A 23,454-nucleotide genomic window follows, 5' to 3' on the forward strand; every position below is an offset into this window, starting at 1 on the left:
GTTACTCTGTCTCTCATATGTGCAGTGCCTTGCAAAAGCATTCATACCCCTTACCCTTTTCCGCATTTGTTCATGCTACAGCCACACAGTGTATTAGTGCATTTTAAAGGGGATTTTCCATTATAAACCAACAAAACAAATAAAAAATTTGAAGAGTGTTTAAAAACCAGAGAAACCAATTCTACAAAGTCTCCTCATCTGATGAGTTACAGAGTCCAGCCAGGTGTAATTTAACCTCAGTCTGGACACAGCTGTTCTGTGGAGGCCTTGGAGGTTTGTTAGGGAAGGTTAGAGAACCAACAGCACCAAGTAGACCAAGAAACACAGCAGACAGGTCAGGGAGAAAGTTGTGGAGACGTTTAAAGTACGGTTAGGTTATGAAACATTATCCTAATTGTTGCGCTCTTCATGGGCCGCTATTCAATCCATCATTCACGAATGGGAAGAGCGTGGCAAAACTGTGAATCTGCAAAGACGTGGCTGTCCACCTTAAGTGACAGATCGGGGGAAGGAGAGGATTAATCAGAGAAGCAGCCAAGAGGCCCACGGTAACTGTGACAAATATTGGTTGTTAACGCAGTTTGTAGTTTCCACAGGTCATTTAGGCGACACAGCAAACATGCAGAAGAGGGGGCTTGGGTCAAATAGAACCAAAACTGAACTTTTAGCCTAAACCCTAAATGTGGCAGAACACTAACACTAACATTAACACTAACACTAACACTAACACTAATACTAAAACTAACACTAACACTAATACTAACACTAACACTAACACTAATACTAACACTAACACTAACACTAATACTAACATTAACACTAATACTAATACTAATACTAATACTAATACTAACACTAACACTAATACTAACACTAACACTAATACTAACACTAACACTAACACTAACACTAATACTAATACTAACACTAATACTAATACTAACACTAACACTAACACTAACACTAACACTACACATCACTCTGAATAAACCATAACTATGGCAAAACGTGGCGGTGGCAGCATCATGCTGTAGGGAGCTGCAAAAATCTGCAGACTGGGGCAGATTTTCACCTTCCAGCTGGAAAATTAAATTAAACATTCAGCAAGAGCTACAATGAAATGATCTACATCAAATCTTGCGTTAGAATGGCCTAATTCAAGTGCAGACCATAAGCCAACAGAGAATTTGTGACAATTTAGAGACACTCTCCCTCCAATCTGACTGAGCTTGAGCTATTTTGGGAAGAAACTGGCAAAACAAATCTGTGTCTAGATAGTCAAAGCTGTTAGAGCCCCCCCCCCCCCCCCCCCAAAAAAAACACTTATAGCTTTAACTACGCGATGTAATTAAAGCTGCAAGTGATGTCATCTACCCAAACTTTTAAAATTATGCATCATCATCCTTTTATCTCACAACTGTGCACTACTTAGAGCTGATCTGTCACATGAAATCCTAATAAAACACACAGAACCTTGTGATGGTAATGTAGCAAAATTATTAAAGGTTCAAGGGATGTGGAAACTCGTGCAAGGCACCACACACCGACCGACACAGAGACTATTTTAGGCAGTTTATGAATATCAGAGTGCTGCAGAGAGATACTTGCCATTTTACTGTCTCCACTGAAGGGTCTCTGTGCCCTCTGATCTTCAGTCCTCTTTGCTTGCCAGTCAGTTAATAATATGAACAGTCTGAAATCGAATAATAGGCATGATGGGGAAAAAAAAAAAAAGGTTCATGCTTCATTTTCCAGTGTGTCTACTTTTGAAAGACATCTGTCTGGAGCTCATCATTCAAACTGCAAGCCAGGAGTGGAGGTGGAAAATAAAGATCGCAGTGTCTGTTTGTCAAATGTGAAAACTGGTTGGGGAATAAGCAGTGGATGAGCCGAAGATGGTGAGTGAGTCAAAGGCAGAACTTCCAAGCTGGTTGCCAGAGGCAGAAGGTGGTGGGATATGTCAATCTCGTGATGGGGGGAAAAAAAAGAGAGAAAGGAACATGCCTCACAGCAGTCTTTCAAAACGGTGGGTATCATTTGGGGGAGAAACACCCTTCAGCAGAACCACACACAGCCAGTGGAGATCAGGGCTGAGGTCCAGAGAAGGAGCTGGGGCTGCAGCTGAGAGAGACGTGCAGGGGATGTCCTCAGCAGGTCTGCAGGGCCTCCAGGCCACGCACTTAAAAACACAGGAAACCCCACTCAAAGCTGTGAAGATTCTGTGTTTTATATCGATTTCTCTTGCACGCTGATAGCTCCAGAGGTGATTCTTGCCTTCGGGGACCTTCTCCATCCTCTCCAGCCCACTCACTAGCTCCCCGGCTGGGCTTCGCTGGGCTCTGCTAGACCCCTGGATGGAGGTACGAGCCACGGGAGACGAGGAAGAAGACGAGAGGCCCCCCGGCAATGATGATGAGCTGCACCAGGTCGGCGGGTTCAGTCATCCACCAGCCTTTATCCAGCCTTCCAGCCACCCACCCTTGTTTCCATCTGCAAAAAAAAAAAAGGCAAAGCAGAGTGTTTTTCAAAATCTCACCTTTAGCACTCAGCATCCCTCTGCTCAATGCAAATGCAAATGTAAACACTAACACTTTGATTAAAAATATGTGGGAAGAAAACGCCAACTTGCTCTTTTGTAACCCGCCCCAAGGCTTCACTGCTGCACAAGAAAAAAAAAAGAAAACAAATAAAAATGCTCCGACTGCTGCGTGCAAAGCAAAGCAGCCGTCTCAGTTCCCATGTAACAGGCTTCATATAAATCTAAATCTTCCAGGTTGGAATCATCACATTATAACCTCTTCTGTTGGAAAATAATGTTAATAATTTCATCTTCACAGTTCTTTGTTGCGATTCCTCTTGAAATAATCTGAAAGTATTCTGAATGCTGTTATCATGCTAATACGATAAGGTCCTTTGTGTGTTTCTTTGTTCTTTTTCTCTGAGAAAAAAAAAAAAAAAAAAGAATTGCAGGGGCCTCCTTTTTTTTTTGCAACCGTACACCCACCAGCCCTCAAATTTCTTTCGAACCAGCTACAAAGCATGTTCAGCTCAGTCTGGGTCGCTTGAAAAATAATAAGATACAGAAACTAGTGGGTTAAACGGCCAGGGGTCAGAAATGAGAATGTTTTTAGGGAATTTCAATGTGCTGTTTACGTGGCTCTTAAAAAAAAAAAAAAAAAAAAACATCAAAAGAGCATAATAATATAATAGCAAAGCAGGCCGAGTCGCCCCTGTCTCACCCTGCTGGGGAGGAAGGTGACGTGGGGGCGAGATCGGGCGAGCTTGAGGAAGATTCAGACACAATGCTCCCATTGAGGGGGTTCAGGCATGGGTGTTAACTCGCCATTCCTTCACATATAAAAGCCCCCTCCCCTCCACCAGAGACAGTGCAAGGGACAATGTTGGTTCAGGGCAGCCCTCCACGCGGTGTGAAAGAAAAGAGCGGCATTATTAAGATGGGAGCCAAGAGAGGGCCCAGGGAGAGGGGGGGGTGCAGGCGCAAGAGTGATATGTTTGGGTACAGGGGGAACAGAGGAGAGACGAGCACCGTGATCCGTGGCTTTGGACTTGAGAAACAGAAATACGTCTCCCATGCATCAGAAAGCGTAAAGTTGAAATAAAAATAACCTCCTAGCAATATTCAGCACGGTTACTGTAATAAAACAACATCAAGGGACAAAGACTTACAAAAAAAAACAAAAAAAACGCAGTTTGTATAATTGCAAGGGCACAGATTCTTCCAACTTACATGAATTATGTAGGATGCATCATAAATCAAGTTATTTCCTAAACAGTTATGATGACCTTTGAAGCACAACATCAATATTGAATGTTGAAAAAAAAAAAGAGTATGTTTTGGAATAATACATTTTCAATTATTAACTAGCTTCCCTGGCCATCCTTTAATAGGATTAAATACCTGGACCTGTCTGTTGCACCTTATTAAGAAAGCTGTACAAGAAATTATCTTCTAGTGCGTTATAATTTTTACTGCTCATGCATCACCTAACCTCTTTTTTTATTTTTTGAACAAACAATATACATTTTTTTTGTCACTGGGAGCAAATACATGTACATACCCACATGCATCCACACCCACACATATGTAAATACAACAGGTACAAAGAATATATATATATATATATATATATATATATATATATATATATATATATATATATATATATATATATATATATATATATATAATAGATATATATATATATATACATACATACATACATACATACATACATACATACATACATACATACATACATACATACATACACACACACATACTCGTTGCATGCCATAGTTGTACGGTCAATAGTATTGTTCTTATTTTATTGTGTTGTTTATATGTCCCAGCATAAAAAGCTTTTTTTGCCAAATCTTTTCTGTGAACGCTGCAACACAGTCATTCCATAATTATCATGACTCAGCATTTCACACCATCGAATCTCACCATTCACTCCTGCATCCGAGTTGGGATTGGCAGATGGCATAAAGTTAATAGGAAAGACAAGGACTTTGGCTACCAGACCAGTTCAGAAAAGTCCCGCCCGAAACTGGGAAAGGTGGATATACAGAAAAAATTTTTGTCTAAGTATTTACAAAAAAAAGTTTGATATGATCTAATTATTTTTAAGCAACAACTATTTCTACTGCGGCTAAAAAAATAAATATCACAATAGTAATTTTAACGTCATTTTTTGGTTGAAATACGTAACAAAACAATAAAGAAGAAACAACTGCCAAATTGGTAATTTTTTTTTTTATTAGCAAGCTTATTTTACTGAATATTGTCAGTTTTTATCTTTCTACTGACAAAAGTGTAACGAGCTCATATTAGCTGGTTAATTAGTCAGGCTATCTGCTCAGGTAGCCATTCTGTAGTCAGCTGTTAACAGACATGCTAGTATCTAGCTAAGTTGTAAACAAGGTAAACTTTGTAACAGTGACCAGAAAGAAAGAAAACTCACGTCACTACCGAACTTATTCTGGTATCTAATTAAAAGAACTTTAAAGCACAGGAAAATGTCAGCGCATTGGACACTGTAACTTTAAAACCTTGATGAACCATGCACGCCTGGACCCGGCAGAGCATGTGCTTGTTGCTTCTGCTCGTTATAGACGCACTGTTTTGGGAGTGAAACTGACAAATTAAGCTGTTGGTAAGTACATAAACTTTTACACTACAGGTAAATCCCCACACTCCAAATGAAGGAGGTTGTTCAAAGCATCGTTTGATGCCATGAGGCTGTGTAGGTGATGAGGAGGGGGGGCTGCAGGAGAAGCTCAGAAATGTTTATGGAGATCCCGTGTCTCTCTGGGAGCCTAATAGAATCCTCTGGCTGGAGTGAAAGCTCATTGTGCCAGTGTAAAGGATTACACTGGTAAACTGGTAAAACAGGGGGAAAAAGAGCCCAAACACTCTCTGCCTGCCTCCTACGGAGAGGCAACGAACCGTCGAACAATGAGGGGGAGCGCATGCTGCAAGCTGACTCATTTTATCAAGAGAGGAGAAAAATCTCTTGGAGGGGCGGCGAGTTCATATACATGCATGTGCACGGGCAGAGGCACCGCAAAATACCAGCTGCAGATGGTGGGGGAGATAGGAAAGAAGGGGACATGTTAACGGCGGAGGCTGTATTGGAGGGTAATGTGGGCAAATGATTTCTGTCTTGCTTCTGTGTCTGCATCCTGAGTGACAGTTTACAATCTCTGAGGCAGCAGGCAGGCCCAGCAGGTTGGCTCTGTGGCGCTACAAAATCCCTCATTTCCTAACCTATTTTTTTCCCCCTCCTCTCTCCTCCACCCTTCATCTGCTTTCAGCCGTCTAAAACCGCCGCTGTTCCTGCGACGCAACCTCACTTTACCCTTTTATTGTAAAAAAATAAATAAATCACCATTTGATTTATCATTTCCCCAATCATATTTTTAAAAAACACACTTGCAGGGCTTAGTTTGTTTAGACGTTAGAGATTTCCAACCTGCTGTCTCTCATATACGCGTTTTTTCTCGCGGTTTACGCTCCGTAAATATCTCTGTCTATATTTGTGGCGTGCATTTCCCACAGTTATCCTGAACAACCTGCACGCAAAGCACAATCCTCCTCTCTCGTTTGCCGTTCGAATGGAAACCACGCTGAGCATAATGCATCATCTGCGTCCCGCAACCTGCCACGACGCGCTGAAAGACTCCTTCGCTCTCTTCATCTCTGTTCCTTCAAAGGCGGCCGTGGATGCATTCAAACAGTGGGAGACGCACTCAGCTAACAAACCTCATTAAGGGCCCCTATACACACCGTCTCAATGCCAACACTAGCTGTCACACATCTTCCTTTCAATGCACACACTGGCGGCCGCACTGACCACAACAAAGCATCTTTACAGAGCTAATTAGAAAGGCTCTCCCTCTCTATTTTGAAGCTCATCTGAATAGGAGGGAACATGATAATGAGGAGAGCAAGATGAGTTAGAGACCGAGAGAGAGTCAGGAAGGAAGAGAAGGGGTAGCGTGGAGTGTGACGATAGGATGCCTGCTCATCTATTCATGAAGATAGAGGGTGCATTCCCCCCCCCCACTTTTTTTTCTTCCTCTTTTCTACAGACTAGAATTAAAGCAAAGGGCTCCTGGAGGCAGGGGGAACTGAATTAGTGTGACACCGCTCGGTGAATCTGTGATGCAGCGATGGAAGTGAGCTAGAAGGGAAGTGAACGCTGCACCATTTTGTTTGGTGTGCCATGCCTCATCTAGAGAAGGAGAGAAGGGAGGTACGGGGTGGGACCAAAGCAGAAAAAGAGAAATAGATCTCTCTTTTGTGCTTAAATGTGTGTCGACTCATATTACAGACATAAAAGCGGTTAAATCTGATAACGATACAATTGTGGGGCATTGTTTTTAACGAAAAACAAAGTCCCCCATCATTGAAATCCAGAAGTCTTTAGGTGTGCTCTAGATTTTAGAATTATGGTTTACATCTCCAGAAAACATAAATAGCTTAAGTGAATCTAATTTTTATTGAGGTCACGCAAATACGACTGTGAAATTGTATTCATGGTGACACCAGATTGATCACTAATGAAACACGAGGCATGGAGGCATCAAATCTTGCAGAAATAATGTAAATAATGCAAAACTTCATTATGTTCAAGAATGTATTTTAATGCTGCCTATTCTACTCGGTTCTGTTATTAATTTATGTGTCTTATTTTTAGGAGACAATTGTCAAAATTATTTAAAACTGGACAAAAGCAAAGCAGTACTTAAAAGACATCAGGTTCTATATACTGTCCTTACTCTTCATCTGAATTTTAAGTTCAAGTTGAAGTTATGACCTAGCTGTTGTCCCCTGAAGCCCACTGACCCCTGATTGGAGTGCGATGCGTTTTGGAGGGAACAGCATACACCCCCTCCCACCCCACCCCACCCCGTGTCACCTCCCAGACAGCTTGTTAATTTGCACAACTTTAATGCTGCATCGTCTCTGCTTTCTATGCGTGTGCATGTGCCTATGTATATGTGTGTATATATTAGCGACGGGACTTGACCCCAGCGAGCCGCGGCAGTGTTTCGCGTCTTGCTGGGCGTGGGAAAAAGACGAGACCCCTTTTCACAGCTGCCTGGCTGAGGCCTAGACTGCTTGGGGGCCCCCCGTGCCCCCCCCCCTCCCCTCCTCTGTCCATGCACCCCCTTTCTCTCTTGTCCAAAAAAACCCCCCCCTCACCTTCCTCCTCCTCTTTCTATTCCATTCAGACTCCAGCATGCTGTTTCAAAAGCAGGACCCCCTTCCCAGCCCTTCATAAATACATCTCATTATTCAAGCCCTGGTTTGCATAGCGATTCCAAAGAGATCTCCACTCGGCTCGTGAGGCCTGGAGCTCCCTCAGCCTTTTTGGACCGCACAAGTGTAAATTTCGATTTACTAATCTCCCCTGTGTTAATATTGGTTTTAAAAAGCCGAGTGGCCACTTTCTAAACTGTCTCACCAATGACGCAGCTGTACTTGAAATCTGCACCTAATTCGTGTTCTGGTTCCAACTCCAAATGTTTTTTTTTTTCTTCTTCAGAATTAGGCAGAAAATCTGCAAACCTTACTGTTGATGAAAGGATAGTTTAGCATGGCTGTTAGCAAGAGCTTTGTGAGTCTGTATTCCATCTGCCACATGCTTTTGTACAGTACCCCTCCTTTACACACACACACACACACACACACACTCCTCTCCCCCTACCCGCACGATTGCAACAAGCTGCATTGCATTAATGCAGAGATTTATCTCCTATCAGCCTGTATAATGCTGTGGTTATAATTTACATCCACTTTGGAAAACAGCAGGACAGGCTCCTCCTTGCATATGCTAATATAAAGCTTGGGAAAATCTCGGCGACTTAAAGAGCTCCACGGCAAATTTGAATAACTGGGTTTTTCTATTGACGCTCCAAGGTTGTGCAGCCATGAAGATGTGACCTTGGTGACAATACGTGGTTATCGTCTAACTCCTAATTGTCCGGCTAGTTATGGGAAAATTCTGACAGACCTGAGACATGTTGAGATATAGCAAAAAATAAATAAATAAATATGTTTTTATTTGTTCATGCACCGCTAAACCCCGAACAGCAAAGACGGTTAACATAATGTGTAATTTCAGATTCAAAATATTTTGCAGACGGTTCAAATTTGAATGCGCTTGTGCAAATTGTGCCCATGCTAATCACATGACTTTAGATAAGGGGAGGTGGCTTGTCAAGGCATTAGTCTAGAAAAGGACAGAGCCACCCAAACACTCTTTCCACATGAGCAGGTCCAAACCCTGGGCGAGCCTCTGCGCTCCTAACGGGATAAAGAACTGCAGCAAAGATTACACGGCCACCTCTCCTGCACCTACGGCACACTCTACCTGACAAATAGGATCACGGTGGTTAAAGGGATAAAACAGCTGAATGCAAGAGAAGGAAACAGAAAGCTGTGTGTGTGTGTCTGAGAGTGAAGGAGGTGAGGGGCGTGATGCATGAGGTGGAAAAAAAAATGCAAACGTTTCACAAGAAGAGAGCAACGATGGAATTCAACATGGAGGCTGCAGGATGTAGTCTGTTGCTTTCACACACTGTTTGCATTTTCTGGGGTGTTACCTGAAGGGTATCAATTTAACATTTATGACTTTTGCAAGAAATAGCACCAAATGTATTTCTAAATTTAATTGCCAATAACTTAAATTGCTCCTCTTTTGTGAGGGTTACGACAGCAGAAACGCACAGATCAAAAGTTTCTTGGCCAATACTGAGTCTAAATTGCTGATTTCAAAGGTTTTCTTAAAGGTTTATAAGATATAAAAGAGAAAATGTGTTACAGTTTAAAAATAAATAAACAGAGGTAATGGTTTTGAGTCTACCAGAATAACAAGATCATCCCCATTTGTGCATCAAATCATACATCACAAACATTTCTCTGGAAAAATAGTGGGGGTTTTGATGCGTGTAATGAATGGGAGAAATACTAATCTGATTTTTGTAGCATTTGAACCAATCACAGCAGATCAAGGAAAAATTGACCGACTCTGATCTCTGGCCAATTTATTGGTGCCTCTACAGCAGAAATGTTTCTTTTAGGTCATTCTGTTCCTCCTCCATGTTGCACCTTTACACAGGTTTGGTCAGTTTGTAATTGACTTTAAACAGAATTGATCCCTGCCAGGAAGATTTCTCATACCAGCTTGGACAACTTGTTATAGATCATGGTTAAATGGCACCCATGGCGAGAGTCACCCATGTTTTTTTTACGTTTTCATAAATGGAATAAATATTTCATTAATCCTCAAGTTTCTTAGTGTAGATATTTAGATATTGAACAGGCGATGGTCAAATGCATTCATGTTCCCTATGCAACACCCAAAAAGCACTTTAGCACCAGATTTGAAGCTGCAAATCAGATTCTAACTTTGGCATCATTTGCTACATACTGTGTTGGACCATTAAGGTTTTTTTTTTTGTTTTTGTTTTTTTTAACAGTGCTTACGTAATGCCCAGTACAGAGGGACACCCTACCATTTGACCGGACACATCATAATATGCATAGTAGAACCCAAAACATGTTCACAGATAGACCAAGCCATCCTGGGAAGTAAGCCATATTTTCTAGTTGACAACTAGCGATTAAAAGTACTTTTCTTTATATTTTACCCATTGTCAGCTCTTTGAAAAATCTTGTTCTGTCACTCCAATAAATAATAAGCAGTAGGAGGAGGTTGCTTCAATTTAATTTAGCTTGATCAGCAGTCACAATTTTTCATGTTTCATTGCTATCAACCGGTCCAAACAGCAATTAAAGCCAAAATAGATGGAAACAAGGTGCAATCTTTTTTTAAAGGATATAACATACAATTAATTCAATTGCCTGAGAAATGTGACTATTTAGCTGGATGCGTCATGAAAATACCTAACAACAAAGACAAATTAATGGCTATTGAAAAGTTTAAGTACATAGAAAATGGTTTGATTGTGAGCACAAAATGGGAAAAGGAAGTAAGAAAAAAAATAGGAATGGTCTAAATGAATATTTATAGTATGGATTTGCAAAAAGGCCAATTGACCTGGAGACTTTGGTTTACCTGATTCTTGCTCTGTTTATCTTTTTCATCCTCACCCAACTAAACCCCACACGGCTAACAATAAACCACCTGCAAAGCGCTGTAGCTAGCTAACAATGCCATAAACAAAATTATCTGCAAGCTTCCAACACTTGCTAGATGTGTCCTTTTGCAGCAAACTTACAAGCTCTCGCAAGTCTGCACTTCACATCATGAGTCTTGCCAGTTTGAATATTTACCTGCGGGCTGACAGTCGCTCCTCATCCTGTTTACTGGCAGTCTTTCTTCAACGCAGGCTAATGCAACGTTTTGGCCCAGCGCTGACAACATTTTCCTGCAAATGCAAAATGAAACAGGCATCGTTAAAGCGCTGTATTTAACGAGGAATATCAACTGGATCGTTTGCACAAAGGAATGAACAAATGTTGTGTTGACCTTGTCACAATGACAGTCTGTTGAGTGGGTTTTCTTTGTGTGCACTTCTCATCATTTTTACTAATTTTGTGAGCCTAAATAGGCAATGTACTATCACGTATAAAATAAATGTTGCTTGATGAATCTAAAAATGTAAGAAAAAAGAAAGTTATGATATCAGGAGAAGATGGTGGGATGAAGAATATTTTTATCCAGGCTGTTTGATAAAATGTGACAGTGTATGAATAAAAAGATTTGAAGAAAAAAAACCCCACCTCTTTGATCTTAAGTTTAATATAAAATAGAAGTTACATAATCTCAGAATAGCCTAACCTTTCACCGATGTATTTTTACTCTTTGCCTGACATCAAAACCATATATGCATACACAACAACAACCCCGATCTGAGCACGATTGTTCAACAGTGCACATCAAATATCGTCAGTCATGGTCTAAATGGAGCATGCTGGGACTTCAGGGGTATTCAGTTATGACTGAGGCTAGCCAATTCTGCCCTAAGAATAGATCAAACTCTGCAGCCAATGTCCTATTTAGCTGTTGTGGAGCAGGAGAATGCAAAAACTCATTCACTCATAGTGAAACAAATTTGAACATATCTACCGTGCGTAAGTCTGAGTGAAAGCTTGTTAAAAAACAGGTGAGCAAAGCCTTCATTTTCTTGCAGGGGCCGATGTATGCTGGGACAAACTGTAGCAAGGATATTATGGTTTAAGAGCTCCAAAATATGTATTTTAAATTTTTTTTTTGGAATAAATGGATGTTTGGTACACACATTTATGTCATTTCCGATCTTTTTAGATGCTTTAATTTATTGGTTTTTTTTAATGTTGGAAATCCAATTAAAAACTACATCACAATAATGATGCTGCAGCTCCACCTTTGACCTAATTCTCAACCCAAAGCATGTTGGATTTAACAAAAGAAAGATTTGAGCACAAGCTCCTGGACTTCTTGTTTGCATTTGGTGTGTTTCAGTACCTGAGACATATCGTCACATAGACCTGACATAGTTACTACAATATAAAGCATGTCTCTAGTTTTTTGTTGTTGCACAGATGAAGATATGTCTACATATAATATCACACCTACAAAAACACAAGGATTCTTTTAGAAAATGTATTTTTATGTGCACAAGGAAAAAATCTCCAGCAGTGGATCTTCATCTAACATTCATATTCATTTAAAACGGGATGCTTAAAAGAATTGATCAGGCACCAAAGCTCTCTCCGGTCCCGGGACCCTAATCTTCCTAAAGACAGCTCTGTTGCTCTTGATCTGGATTTATTTTTGGCAAAAAATAAAATAGAAACAATAACGGAAGTCCAGATCAACAGTAATGTTAGTTGAGCTCAATTCCCCCTATGTTCTGCTGAGCTTCATCCAGCATCTGCTGCATCATACCTTTAACTTTAAGTTAAAACCAGCCGCACCAGGTAAACCCATGCTTCTCAAACTGTGGTGCAATTACAGCTACTGGTGTTGGGGTTTCCTTTAGTGGCTAGTAAAAATAAATCATCTGTGATGTAGAGCTAATTGCCACCAAAAATCGAGATGATGACTTTTTCGACTATGTTGATTTTTGGGTCAGCAGAACCGTACCTCAAGAGAAGAGTAGCGAAGAACCTTTCAAGAACTTGCAGTGAGAACAACAATGGTTCTAGTTAAAGCTGAAGTTGGGACTTAACTGTGGGAATATTTGCTCACAAATGTGCTCAGATATGCTGCTATTAGCAATACAAACTCATACAATCGTCGTTTTTAAACACCGTGGCACCTGTCTGTAAAAGGAGGTTGCACAGTTCTATGTGTGGATGAAAGACTTTAGTGAGTGTTATTAGAAACGCAGATAAACAGCGTTTTACTAATTTTATATGTGAGGCAGCCATATTGGATTTTGGAAAGTATCTTGGCTGTACAAAAGCTATCAGTCTTGCGATTTGGACCTCTAGCCCCCTATTAGTTATGTTTTCCAACTTCATCCACATTACTCCAACGTAACCTTCATCCAATCATGCAGGGACAACGAATGCTGATCTTTTGTTGGTGTATTTAGTTTTTTAGGCCATAACACAGCAAACTGAAACATTCCAACATCCACTGTGTCATATTCTCAACATGTCTGTCAAGTACAGACGGTAGTTAGAAATCTGGTATTTGCTGAGGTAGTACCACCTAGCCAATGTGTCTGTAGGCCCCATGTTTGTTTTGCTCTGGCTGGGTGAGTACTCAGTGGGCTTGGATGCACAGAGATGAGTTCACTGAGCCCTAATTCATACCTGACAGTTCGCTCTACACGCCGCTCAATTGCAAAGTCTGAGTCATGTGAATTTTGTCAAATTTCCCTGCCCACTACAACCTTTTGTGGGGTTTCTGTGTACGTCTGCGTGCTGCCCAGATTTTTGTGACTGCGGTGAATTTGCATGCTGACGGCGACAGTGATGCGCCCATTCAAAGGGAGGCGCCATACACACAGTGTACACAGAAAAAAAGGGCAAGTCAAATCATGAGCAGCAGAAGAAAACTACCCCTGCTTGAGATACAGTTTCTAGATATTTACTATTTTTCCTGTTTGGACGATTTGGATTTCAGGAACAGCAAGGATACTAAAACTAAATGGAGAGAAATCCCTTTTTTTTTGTTTATTTATTTTCTTTTTCCTCTTCCGAGCAGCCAGTGTACAAACCTACTACTGTGAGGTTTTGGTGAAAATTATACATTTGCGAGTGCAAAACTGTGGTTTAACTGACCCAAAAATAGTAAAAATACAGGCACACAGTCCAAGTGGGGGACATATGCTAAGACTATAAATACAACTCATATCAGCAAAATAATAAGACAAGAGGTCTTAATGGATCAAGATATGTTGGCGTCACTTCCAAAAAGCCGAAAAATATTACTCTAAGGCGCAAATTCCTGGATGGGGTGCCATTGCAACTGTTTGTTAGACCTATAGGAGTCCCACATTTTACCCGGGGTTGTGTTGGGTCAATGCCTACTGTGGGCAATCCACATGCCGCAGACAGTCCAGTAAATGTTGGTGAATTGTTTGGGGACCACTGAGTGTTTCAAAGGATGAATACAGTGAAAGTGTTAGAGAGGTCTGTCGCTCCGCATGATGCATTCACGCTTGCTTCAATCAAATCTACACGCGCTCACAGAAACAACATGCAGCCACAATAACACACGTGACACGTCATAAAGAGCGCCTGTCATATTCTGCTGCTGCCAACACTGTCACGTGAGCCCCGGATGGACCAATCACATGGACCCAATAACTATTTCTGTCGCACCCTCAAGATATTACCGGTATAACACCCACATAGTTATGAGAACTAGACAAACAGCCCGCCCGGGTGGGTTTTAGGCTCGTTTCCAACATGCAGGTCCCCCGTTTGTCCTAAACTTGGACACGTTTGTTAAACATGAACAGGCCGAGGTATCAACGAGTCCAGTAGCCTCATTCACGCCCTCACATACGCACACGCACGCAAGCACGCACGCACGCAGGTGGCTCTCCTTTAAGCGCCTTCCGTAAAGAGGATGTACAGAATCATGGTGGTATATAGTTTCCCACCAGCTCCTTCCATCAGTCCTCCCTCCTGCTGCTCCTGCTCCTCCAGCGGCGGCGGCGCGCAGCATCCGTCCCTGCCGCTTCCTCCTCGCCGCTGCCCGCCCCGGCATCCTCCTCCTCCTCCTCCTCCTTCGTGCCGAGCCGAGATGGACCGTCAGCTCCGAAGTGCACGGCGTCAGTTAATACTTTCGGTTCTCTAGCTTTATGAAATTAAAACTCATACAGCTAGATAACCAAAGACACAACCTGACCCGCTGTCTCTTAAAGGGGCCGCCCCGCAGAGGGAATAGAGGCTATACAGAGCATGGATAGAGGGGGAGAGCCTTCCTGTGGTCCTTCTGCACCGAGAGCCCACTCTCTCTCTCTTTCGCTCTATCTCTCTCTCTCTCACACACACACATATTCTCTCACACGTATAGAAGGATAATCATAATCATGTATATTCACAGGCTACTGTTTTTGTGGAACAAAGTTACAGACGTCTAGGTTGAGATGAACACACGCACTTGCAGATCAACTCTGCAATCAAGAATATGCTTTAAAAGTCTTCTGACCACAAATCGGCTCCTCAGACCTGCAGGTCATGTTGCATCAAGAGGAGAAACCCTTCTAAGCATGGTGCAACTCATGTCAGCCCATTCAATGTTTTGCAGTCACAATCCCCCCCCCCCCCCCCCCTCACAACACCAAAAAAAAAAAAAAAAAAAAACAATCTTTACTGTTGTTTCAGGATCCAGTCTGACCTAAATTGTTAAATCATAAACGCCACAATCTTCCCATCTTCACAAGACACAGAAGCACAATCCATGCTCACACGCCGGTTACGCACGGCAGAAACACGAACCTACCCACCGCAAAGAAAAAAAAAGAAAGAAAAATCACCAGTTTCCACATCAGCTCCACTTGTCGGTATAAAGCTGCTACGTTACTCACTTGCTCATTCACAACTCCATTCAGTCATACCGCGGGATCCCATCTCGTCCTTTTCCAAATCTTATCTAAGTCACTTCTACGGCTGCGTGCGTAACATCCGACGAGCTCGCAGATCAATTATGCAACAAAAGTGTCCTCTACATATATCAGAGGGGACTTAGAAAGTAGCAGCGTCCTGCCCCTCTCACGCGCAGCCTGCTACTGACTGGGAGCGCACACGGTGAGCGGAGGGGACAAACTCCGCCTCGGATGGAGATGGAGATGGAGAGAGAGAGAGAGAGAGAGAGAGAGAGAGAGAGAGAGAGAGAGAGAGAGAGAGAGAGAGAGAGAGAGAGAGAGAGAGAGAGCGGGAAGGACAGATTATCAAAGCCAATTTGAAAATGAATGCAGGTGTCTGTCAATCAGGGAGCCGATTCTCCCAATTATCCTCATTATTGGGGCTCTAAACGCAGAGACGGCCGCGTGGATTATTACCAGCCGCAAATTAGCCCTGGTGCGGATGGAGATGAAGCAAATCTGACTCTGTAATTACATATCATGCCTTTTTGGAAAGTTGAATTATTAAATGAAGTTCAGAGAGAATACTGGGCCATAAACTTTACATCTGCATCAATACGGGCTAAACTGCAGCCGTTTTGAAATATAACAATGAACAGTGGTCTTTGGGATATTCTGAGTAAATTAGAACTGACAGGAAAAGCTTTCACAGTTGTCTGCATTAAACCATATATATATAAAAAAACCCAAAACATTATTGATAGTTAACAGAAGATAGAGAGGTAATGTATCATATGGTATTTTCCTCAGATAGGCTTAATATGTAATCACAGTCTAAACCTTTTAGAAATACCGGTGACATAAATTCAAATAGTTGGCCTAGTGTTGCCATTTGACCTGGTTTATGATGTTTGTTGTTACCTTGTTTTAATACCAGTTTATATGTAGGAAGCACATGCATTACCCAAAATGCAACGATCCTGTAACGCCAAACCGCGCGCACTTAATCTTAATCCATCATAATCTCACTGTTCCCTTTCTTGTCTGAGAAACAAAGGTTTTGTTACTATGTGAAATTATTTCTGCCCGAATTCTTGTAGCATTCAGTGCTTCGTGCAGCCTTCTCGTTTTATGATATATATAGGCTTTATGGAGTGACTACAGCATCTGAAGAGGAGAAGACGTCGAGCAACGATTGCAGTTATGGACTTTGAGTCTCTGCATAAAACGCTAAATAAAATGTGAGCATGTTCGAAGCACCAAAAGAGCAGGGATACATTTCGTGATATAGACGATATGTGTCTGATTACAGCTGCAATCCGGCTGTTATCCTGGAGGCTACAGCACATGTGCCAAACTTTACTGTACGCATGCAATCAGCTGTGGCATCTGCTGCTGTCACGCTGCAGACCATACCTGTACCACACATGCGCAGAACAGGTGGGAAAAAAAACCTAATCTTGCACTTATTTTTCTTGAAATAATTACATTTTTGTAACACGCACCATCACCATTGAACGTGCGCGGCCAAAGCGCGACATGCACTTGCATCATTGCAGGCATCTCCTTTAAAACTCCAGCATGGTGGGAAAAAAATCAGCTAATAAACCAATAGAAAAGACGATTTGTTTTCATCAAGCGCCAGTTTAAGCAATAGGCATTATTGCTGGACGTGCCGTCGTGCTGCAAAATTACGTATGTCTGTGAGTTAAAGTAACATAAGAAATATTTTTATGGGGGGAGTTATCAAGCAAGTCTCAGAAATTGTATCTTATTTTAGAATTACAGTAGGGCTTCATTTAATACAAAAATAAATGATGGAGTTCATAAAGTAACCTTAAAGTTTTAAAAAACATGTAACCCGCTTTAAAATATTTAAAAATAAGGTATGTAAGGGCAAGAGAAAGATAAAAGCAGAGAATGCGTGTGCGTGTGTGTGAGAGATGAATTTTCCCACAAATAGGTGACGGGGGGGCGGGGGGGGGGGGACCCCCCTCCTCCAACCCCCCTCCTTTAAGAAAGGGGAAAAAGAGCGAGAGAGAGAAAGAAAAGAAAGAAGTCAACATCAAGTTCAACAACGCACCGAGGAGAAATTAACATGACAATCCGGTCTGGGATCCTCCAGGTCCCCCCCTCATCTCCACTCTACAGAGTCTGGCGTCAGCCCCGCTACACTTTCCCAGGCTCACAACAATATCTCCCTGCTGAACTCTGCACTGCAGCGCTGCCTGGGGCCTCCTCACCCACCTCCTCCTCCTCCTCCTCCTCTTCCCTTGTCTAACACCACATCAGCACACGGTAGTGAAGGCCCCTTATTATACATTCCGGAGTGTGTTTAAAAGTAACTGGCAGGTGATAAGAAATAAAAATTACATGCACGGATCAAGGCACACTATAGCACATTTTGAAATATCCCCAACAACAATCTTAAAGTTCATTTGTGATTCTAAAAAAACAAAAAAAAAAAAAAACAAAAAAAAAAACTGCAAACACTTGAGAAGAAATGCCAAACTACCTCGGATTTTTTTCATTATTTCAAAATATGAAAGGCTGCTCATTAACTAAGACGTTTTTACTGTTTTCCCCTGAGTTCACGTCTCATTTCCCCTGTTAATTCATGTGACACAGATCTCTGTTCGTTTTAAAGAAGCAAAAGTGCAACTCAATTTCTCCTTATACCAATTTCTTTGACAGATATCTGACCACGAAAATTATTATTATCACAGAAAGGAGAATATAATATAATATATAATTTCTTACCGGATGGAGCGGGCCAGAGAGGAGCTGCGGCCGCAGACAGCAGAGAAACAGAGAGAGGAAGGGATGGGAAGGAGCCGGAGAGGGTGATGATGATGAAGATGATGATGAGTATGGGGGAAGGAGGAGGGAATACAGACGACTCATGGCCTATCAAATTTGAAATACAGGGCCTTGATTATTTTTAAGCACGCAAAGGGGTATCCAGAGCAGGCTAAAATACAGATTTTGTGGGTTCTATGTTGCAATAAAGCGATGGACGGAGGAGAATCTGAAATGATCAGGTGAACAAGGTGATATCAAACAAAGTCAGTCACCAAGGAAGCATGAAAAAAAAATAAAAATAAATAAACAATCTGCTTTATGAGTTGTTTAAAACACAGCTGCGTGTTACCAGAATTAATTTCTCACAATCCGTATTTATCTGGCAATTTAGCGACTCCAGCATTTCAAGCTTGCTCAGCTGAACGAGTTTACTTTTATTTAATGCGATGGAAAGAAAAAATGACACAATTAGCGTCAACACCGTCCAGCCTCTAATTTTGTATCATAGGCTTTATTCTCTGCTGCCAGCAATAAAATCAAAATGAACCAAAACGGTGAGTGGGAGGCTGCAAACTGCAAAAATGATGACCAAATTCACATTGTTAAGGGAAAGGGACGAAAATATCGTTTGATATAATACAGTTAAAAAAAAAGAAAGAATAAAGAAAGAAAAAGTACTGCATGATATTTTTGAAACAAGCCACGGAAAAGAAAAACGTGTAGGCTACAGAAAATAAGAACCCATTATTATCTGTTTTGGGCACTATAACAGAATGTGTCTGATACACCATCATGAGCAATTTCAGCCACTGAAGAGGTTTGTTCAAACAAGATTCAAATGAGAACTGCGAGTTTATTTCAAAAAGCGCGATGCCTTCACTAAAGAAGAGCGCCATACATTGGCTGAAGCGCCGCAAACTCCAGGAGGTGAAACAGCGCCACCCCTTGGTGGGGAGAAGGCTAGTTGGACGGAGATCTCTTGTCCAAAAGAGAAGAGTCCCCCAAAGACGAAAGCACCAAACTTCCCAGAGGCAGTCAGTAACCATGGCTGCGTCTGACAGATAATATATTTATGCACAAACTGTGTCCTCACTGGAATACAACATCTGAGTCTGGGAGAATGGGCTGAAAATAAATAAATAACAACTGCTGGGAAATAATGTCAGTCTACAAAGGCAGCGATTACTAATGGACAGCTTTATGGTTTTAATTCAATAAAAAAAGAATACTATATTTTAGCACCGTCTATTTTATTTAGCACCTGTTGAATCTAACATTAAATATAAAAATGACCGTAGTATTATCATCACCATAGTCATTATTAACATTAGCATTGTTTGTGCTGTTCTTGTATTTTTTTAAGTCTTTATTGCACCTACTGAAATTAATGTTTACACAATTTGTGTTATTCATAGTTTACTTGAATCTCTGTGTGGATGGCAGCTAATCACAGAGTCTGCGGTCTCCCCTGTTATTTTTAAATCATTCTGGCTTAAATGAAGTTTAGATTAATTCATTTCCATAATATTGGCCTGAAAGTCCAAATTCTTCTCTCTTTTCTAATATTCAACAACTTTTTAAATTATTTTATTTCACTTTATCTTCAGTTTCTCAGTTATCCTGCATGCCTTATTATATCCTTTCTTCATAAAACAACAATGCAAATTTGTTTTGAAAACTGAATTTTGAATACAATTAATTAATAAAGGTGTATTGGTGCCACGGTGCCTGCAAATAGTTTTTTGCTACTACTCATACTGCTAATATAATAATAACCCAGTGCAAACCAAGTGCAGAATTGCATCTTTATGGAATTGTAGACTTTTAGGCTGGACTGTGAGCAGTTATTTTACTTAACACTGCATTCAACAGATGTCTGAAAATAAAAGCTTAAAGTGCTCCTTTAAAGACTGAAAGAACACTTAAATACTTGATGTTTCTGATGACAGGTATTTGGCACTTTCAATGGTTGGTTTGCATGTTGAAATGTTTAAATTATGCACATATGACTGTGATTGGGAAACTACTTTTAAAGATGACTGCGATGTATTCTTTCATACAGAATAAAGCTGAGGACACACTTGTTTCATCTTGTGAGGTGTGGCTGCATAAATGAGCTTTAACATCAGGAAGCTTTAGTATCATCTAAAAATGCCTGCATGGTTATTTCCCACCTCACCACTGCTACAGAGACAATTTCCTTTCTAAGGCTGCCTCTCTGATGAACACGATGAACACCTTGCAGCCTGATTAGTCAGCCAGACTGCAGGGAAACAAAATAAGTATATTGCACTTTCACAACTCACCAACTCCCTTTTTCTTGTTTTTGTTTTACAAGAATATACTGTATATACCAATGTGGTGAGCACTGCTAATCAAAGTCAAATTCCTTGATTGTGCACAAAATCATGGCAAATAAAGATGATTCTGATTCTAAATGGGTTAGATTTTTGTTATTTGAACTGAATGCAGTAAAAATAAAAAATAAAAACTCTGAGAAAATGCAATAGTCTGTCACCTTTTTATGCTCTAATGTTCTACATCACATTACATTGGTGCTTTGATGCACGTTATCTTTGCACATTACACACAAAATATAAAAAAAAAAACAGGCCAAGATGCAGCCTCAGACAAATTTCACAAGTAGAGGAAAAATGTAGAGGTAAAGTAATAAAGAAAAAGACAATAGATACAGATCACAGAGCAGAAAAATGAAGTGTTCTGTTCTAATTAATTTTATTCGCGAGTTTTAATGACCTTTTTGCTTGGGCAGGTATCATTGACTAGTTTATTGGAGTAAAATAAACTGAGAAATTTAGACCCAAAACATGAAGTGTGATTTGAAAATAAGCCCACTCAAAATAAATATAAAGTAACTGTTAGACATACAATGCTTGATTTGTATGTCTATCAAATTGTGGGTAAATACTACCAGTGACAAATTTTAACAACCAAATTAATTTATCTGATCACCTACTTTTATCAGAACTAAACTTTTAAACAAGTTAAAAAAAGAAAAGAAAAGAGAAAAAGAAAACCCACAAGAAACAGGAATAATGCTAAAATAGTCTAGTCTAGCATGTTTTAATAGTCTAGTCTATCATGTTTTAAAAAAAATATAAAACCAGCACAATTCACAGGCTTAATCATGAGCCGCGCGTGTGTGTGGGCTTTGTAAAAGTTGTGAATAATAACGCTCTTACCGCAGCAGGCTCGCGCACACAGAGACCTGTTAATTCCTCCTCTGCCTGGTGTGAAAGGGGACCGCGAGCCCAAGTCCTCGTGCCTTAATTTGAGGCGGGCTGGGTTTTATGCTAATCGTGGCTGACACCGGCCCGCGCGCCCTGAATGGAGGAGGGCACCCTCGTGCAGACGTTCCCACGAGCCGCATTCCTCCGGTCAAGTTCAAGCTCAATGCGCGAGGCGTGCCGCGTGGCTAATTCCGAAAAGGCGCGCACTCCCCGCCGTGGGAGAGTTCGCCACCTTGTATTCAGAGGCAGACAGACACACACAGGGCCAGTGTGGGGCTGTCAGCGGCTCCCTGAGCTGACAAACAGAGAAAAGAGGCTTCTGGTGGGGTTCAGCTTTCACCTAAATAGTAAATAAATAAATAGATGAAATGTTTTTGAAAACTTTATTTTCTCCAAAGTGAACAAAAGTATTAAAAGTCACTAAAATAAGCCACAGTTTTACGAAATGCATTTCAGAACAAGACAGTGACGTCGGTGATGAAGCCATTGATTATATTTCCATCACTTTTAATGCAGGCCCACTGTTGACATTGAGTTATATATAGGCTACAACACACACACGTATATGTATTTTCCATGTTTTCAATATTTGTCTTTGACAGATTTTTTTTTTCAGATGCAGGGAAGCGAATGAAAATCACCGCTGTAGAAAAAAAGTGCTACAGCTGTTTATTTTTCTATGTGATTTCCCGAAGCAGATGTGCGCGCTAACTGGAGACCGTCACAGAGTCAGCTGATGGTACAACTAACCTTAGATAAAGTTTGACAAGCGAAAAAACATATAAAGGCAAACCAAACTAAATTAAACTATGACACTAAAATAAGCTGATCTATTTAAAATGTTCCTTAATTAATAGCCGTTTGGTTTATGTGGTTATTGTTGATCCCCCTTGCTATCAGACTCTTCAATAATCATAAATAAATAACATGTGGCTTTCAGGCCACTGCACCAGAGTTGTGTCATATACTGTCAACAATTGAGTTTGTGCAATACCCTTTCACTGAATGTAAATTTATCACATGTCCATTCTGGTTATTTCTTTACATATTATATCTAAAGATAATAATCTCGTTCCATTAATCATCTATTCATTTATAAGTCTTGTTTAAACTTATGTATTCCTGTACATCTCTGTAAATTTTGACATTTATTGGATTTCACATCTCTATTTATTATTCTATTTCCACAGGTATTTTATTGCTTTAGGTTTTTTAATATTTTTAATATTTTCCATGTTCCAATGGGTGCTTTTTGTTTTACTGTTGCCTCCAGAACAAATTAATTTCCCCATCGTGGGATTAATAAAGGACCATTCTATTCTATTTCATTGACTATCGGATAAAGAAGACAAAATGCTGGCTGTCTTCAATAAAATAATAGAATACCTTTATAAATAACTTTCATAGATACTCATCATCATCTAACTTTCAAGTTTTCATAGTAACTAAAACTTAGTCTTTATTTTATCAGTCTCTGATGGTCAGTTATATATATTTTTGTATCTGGATAGAAAGAAATATTTAGGACTTTGCAGACATAATGAGTGGTGAGTCTTTATGACAGCTGTACAACATATATTGGAAACGTGAAAGTGCACAAAGATTGTTAACTGGGCCTTCTACTTTAACTATTAATAGCCTTCTTATAGAAAAAAAAATTAAAATAAAGACACAGAGAGGAATCATTAGGGTAGTTGCAGCAGCCCTTTTTCATTTGAATCCAGAGAAGTCTGACAATGTCAGCCTGTAATGGACATTAAATTGTTACAGTGAAAAGAAGAATTAAAACAGCGGAAATAAAAAGAGAGTTGCATTGAGCATTTCATTCTCATTTTGCACGAGTCAATGTGAAAGCTAACTGCAGTTTGCTGGAACG

The 23,454-nt window shown here is 40.5% G+C and overlaps 1 long non-coding RNA gene across 3 annotated transcripts; it reads right to left on the reverse strand.

Annotated features, from left to right (window-relative positions):
- Nucleotides 1-1,608: 1,608 nt before the first annotated feature.
- Nucleotides 1,609-21,632, reverse strand: LOC105934550. 3 transcript variants are annotated; one of them, XR_002428892.2, is made up of 3 exons: nt 21,531-21,632; nt 10,829-10,923; nt 1,609-2,490 (listed from the first exon to the last, which is right to left on the reverse strand). It is a non-coding gene; the product is annotated as an uncharacterized LOC105934550 (long non-coding RNA). The 3 variants fall into 3 exon arrangements; XR_002428891.2 differs by lacking the exon at nt 21,531-21,632 and adding an exon at nt 18,286-18,380; XR_001166717.3 differs by lacking the exon at nt 21,531-21,632 and adding an exon at nt 15,529-15,744.
- Nucleotides 21,633-23,454: the final 1,822 nt, after the last annotated feature.

This window comes from Fundulus heteroclitus, chromosome 6 (assembly GCF_011125445.2).
Source record: "Fundulus heteroclitus isolate FHET01 chromosome 6, MU-UCD_Fhet_4.1, whole genome shotgun sequence".
Classification (NCBI taxonomy): domain Eukaryota; kingdom Metazoa; phylum Chordata; class Actinopteri; order Cyprinodontiformes; family Fundulidae; genus Fundulus; species Fundulus heteroclitus.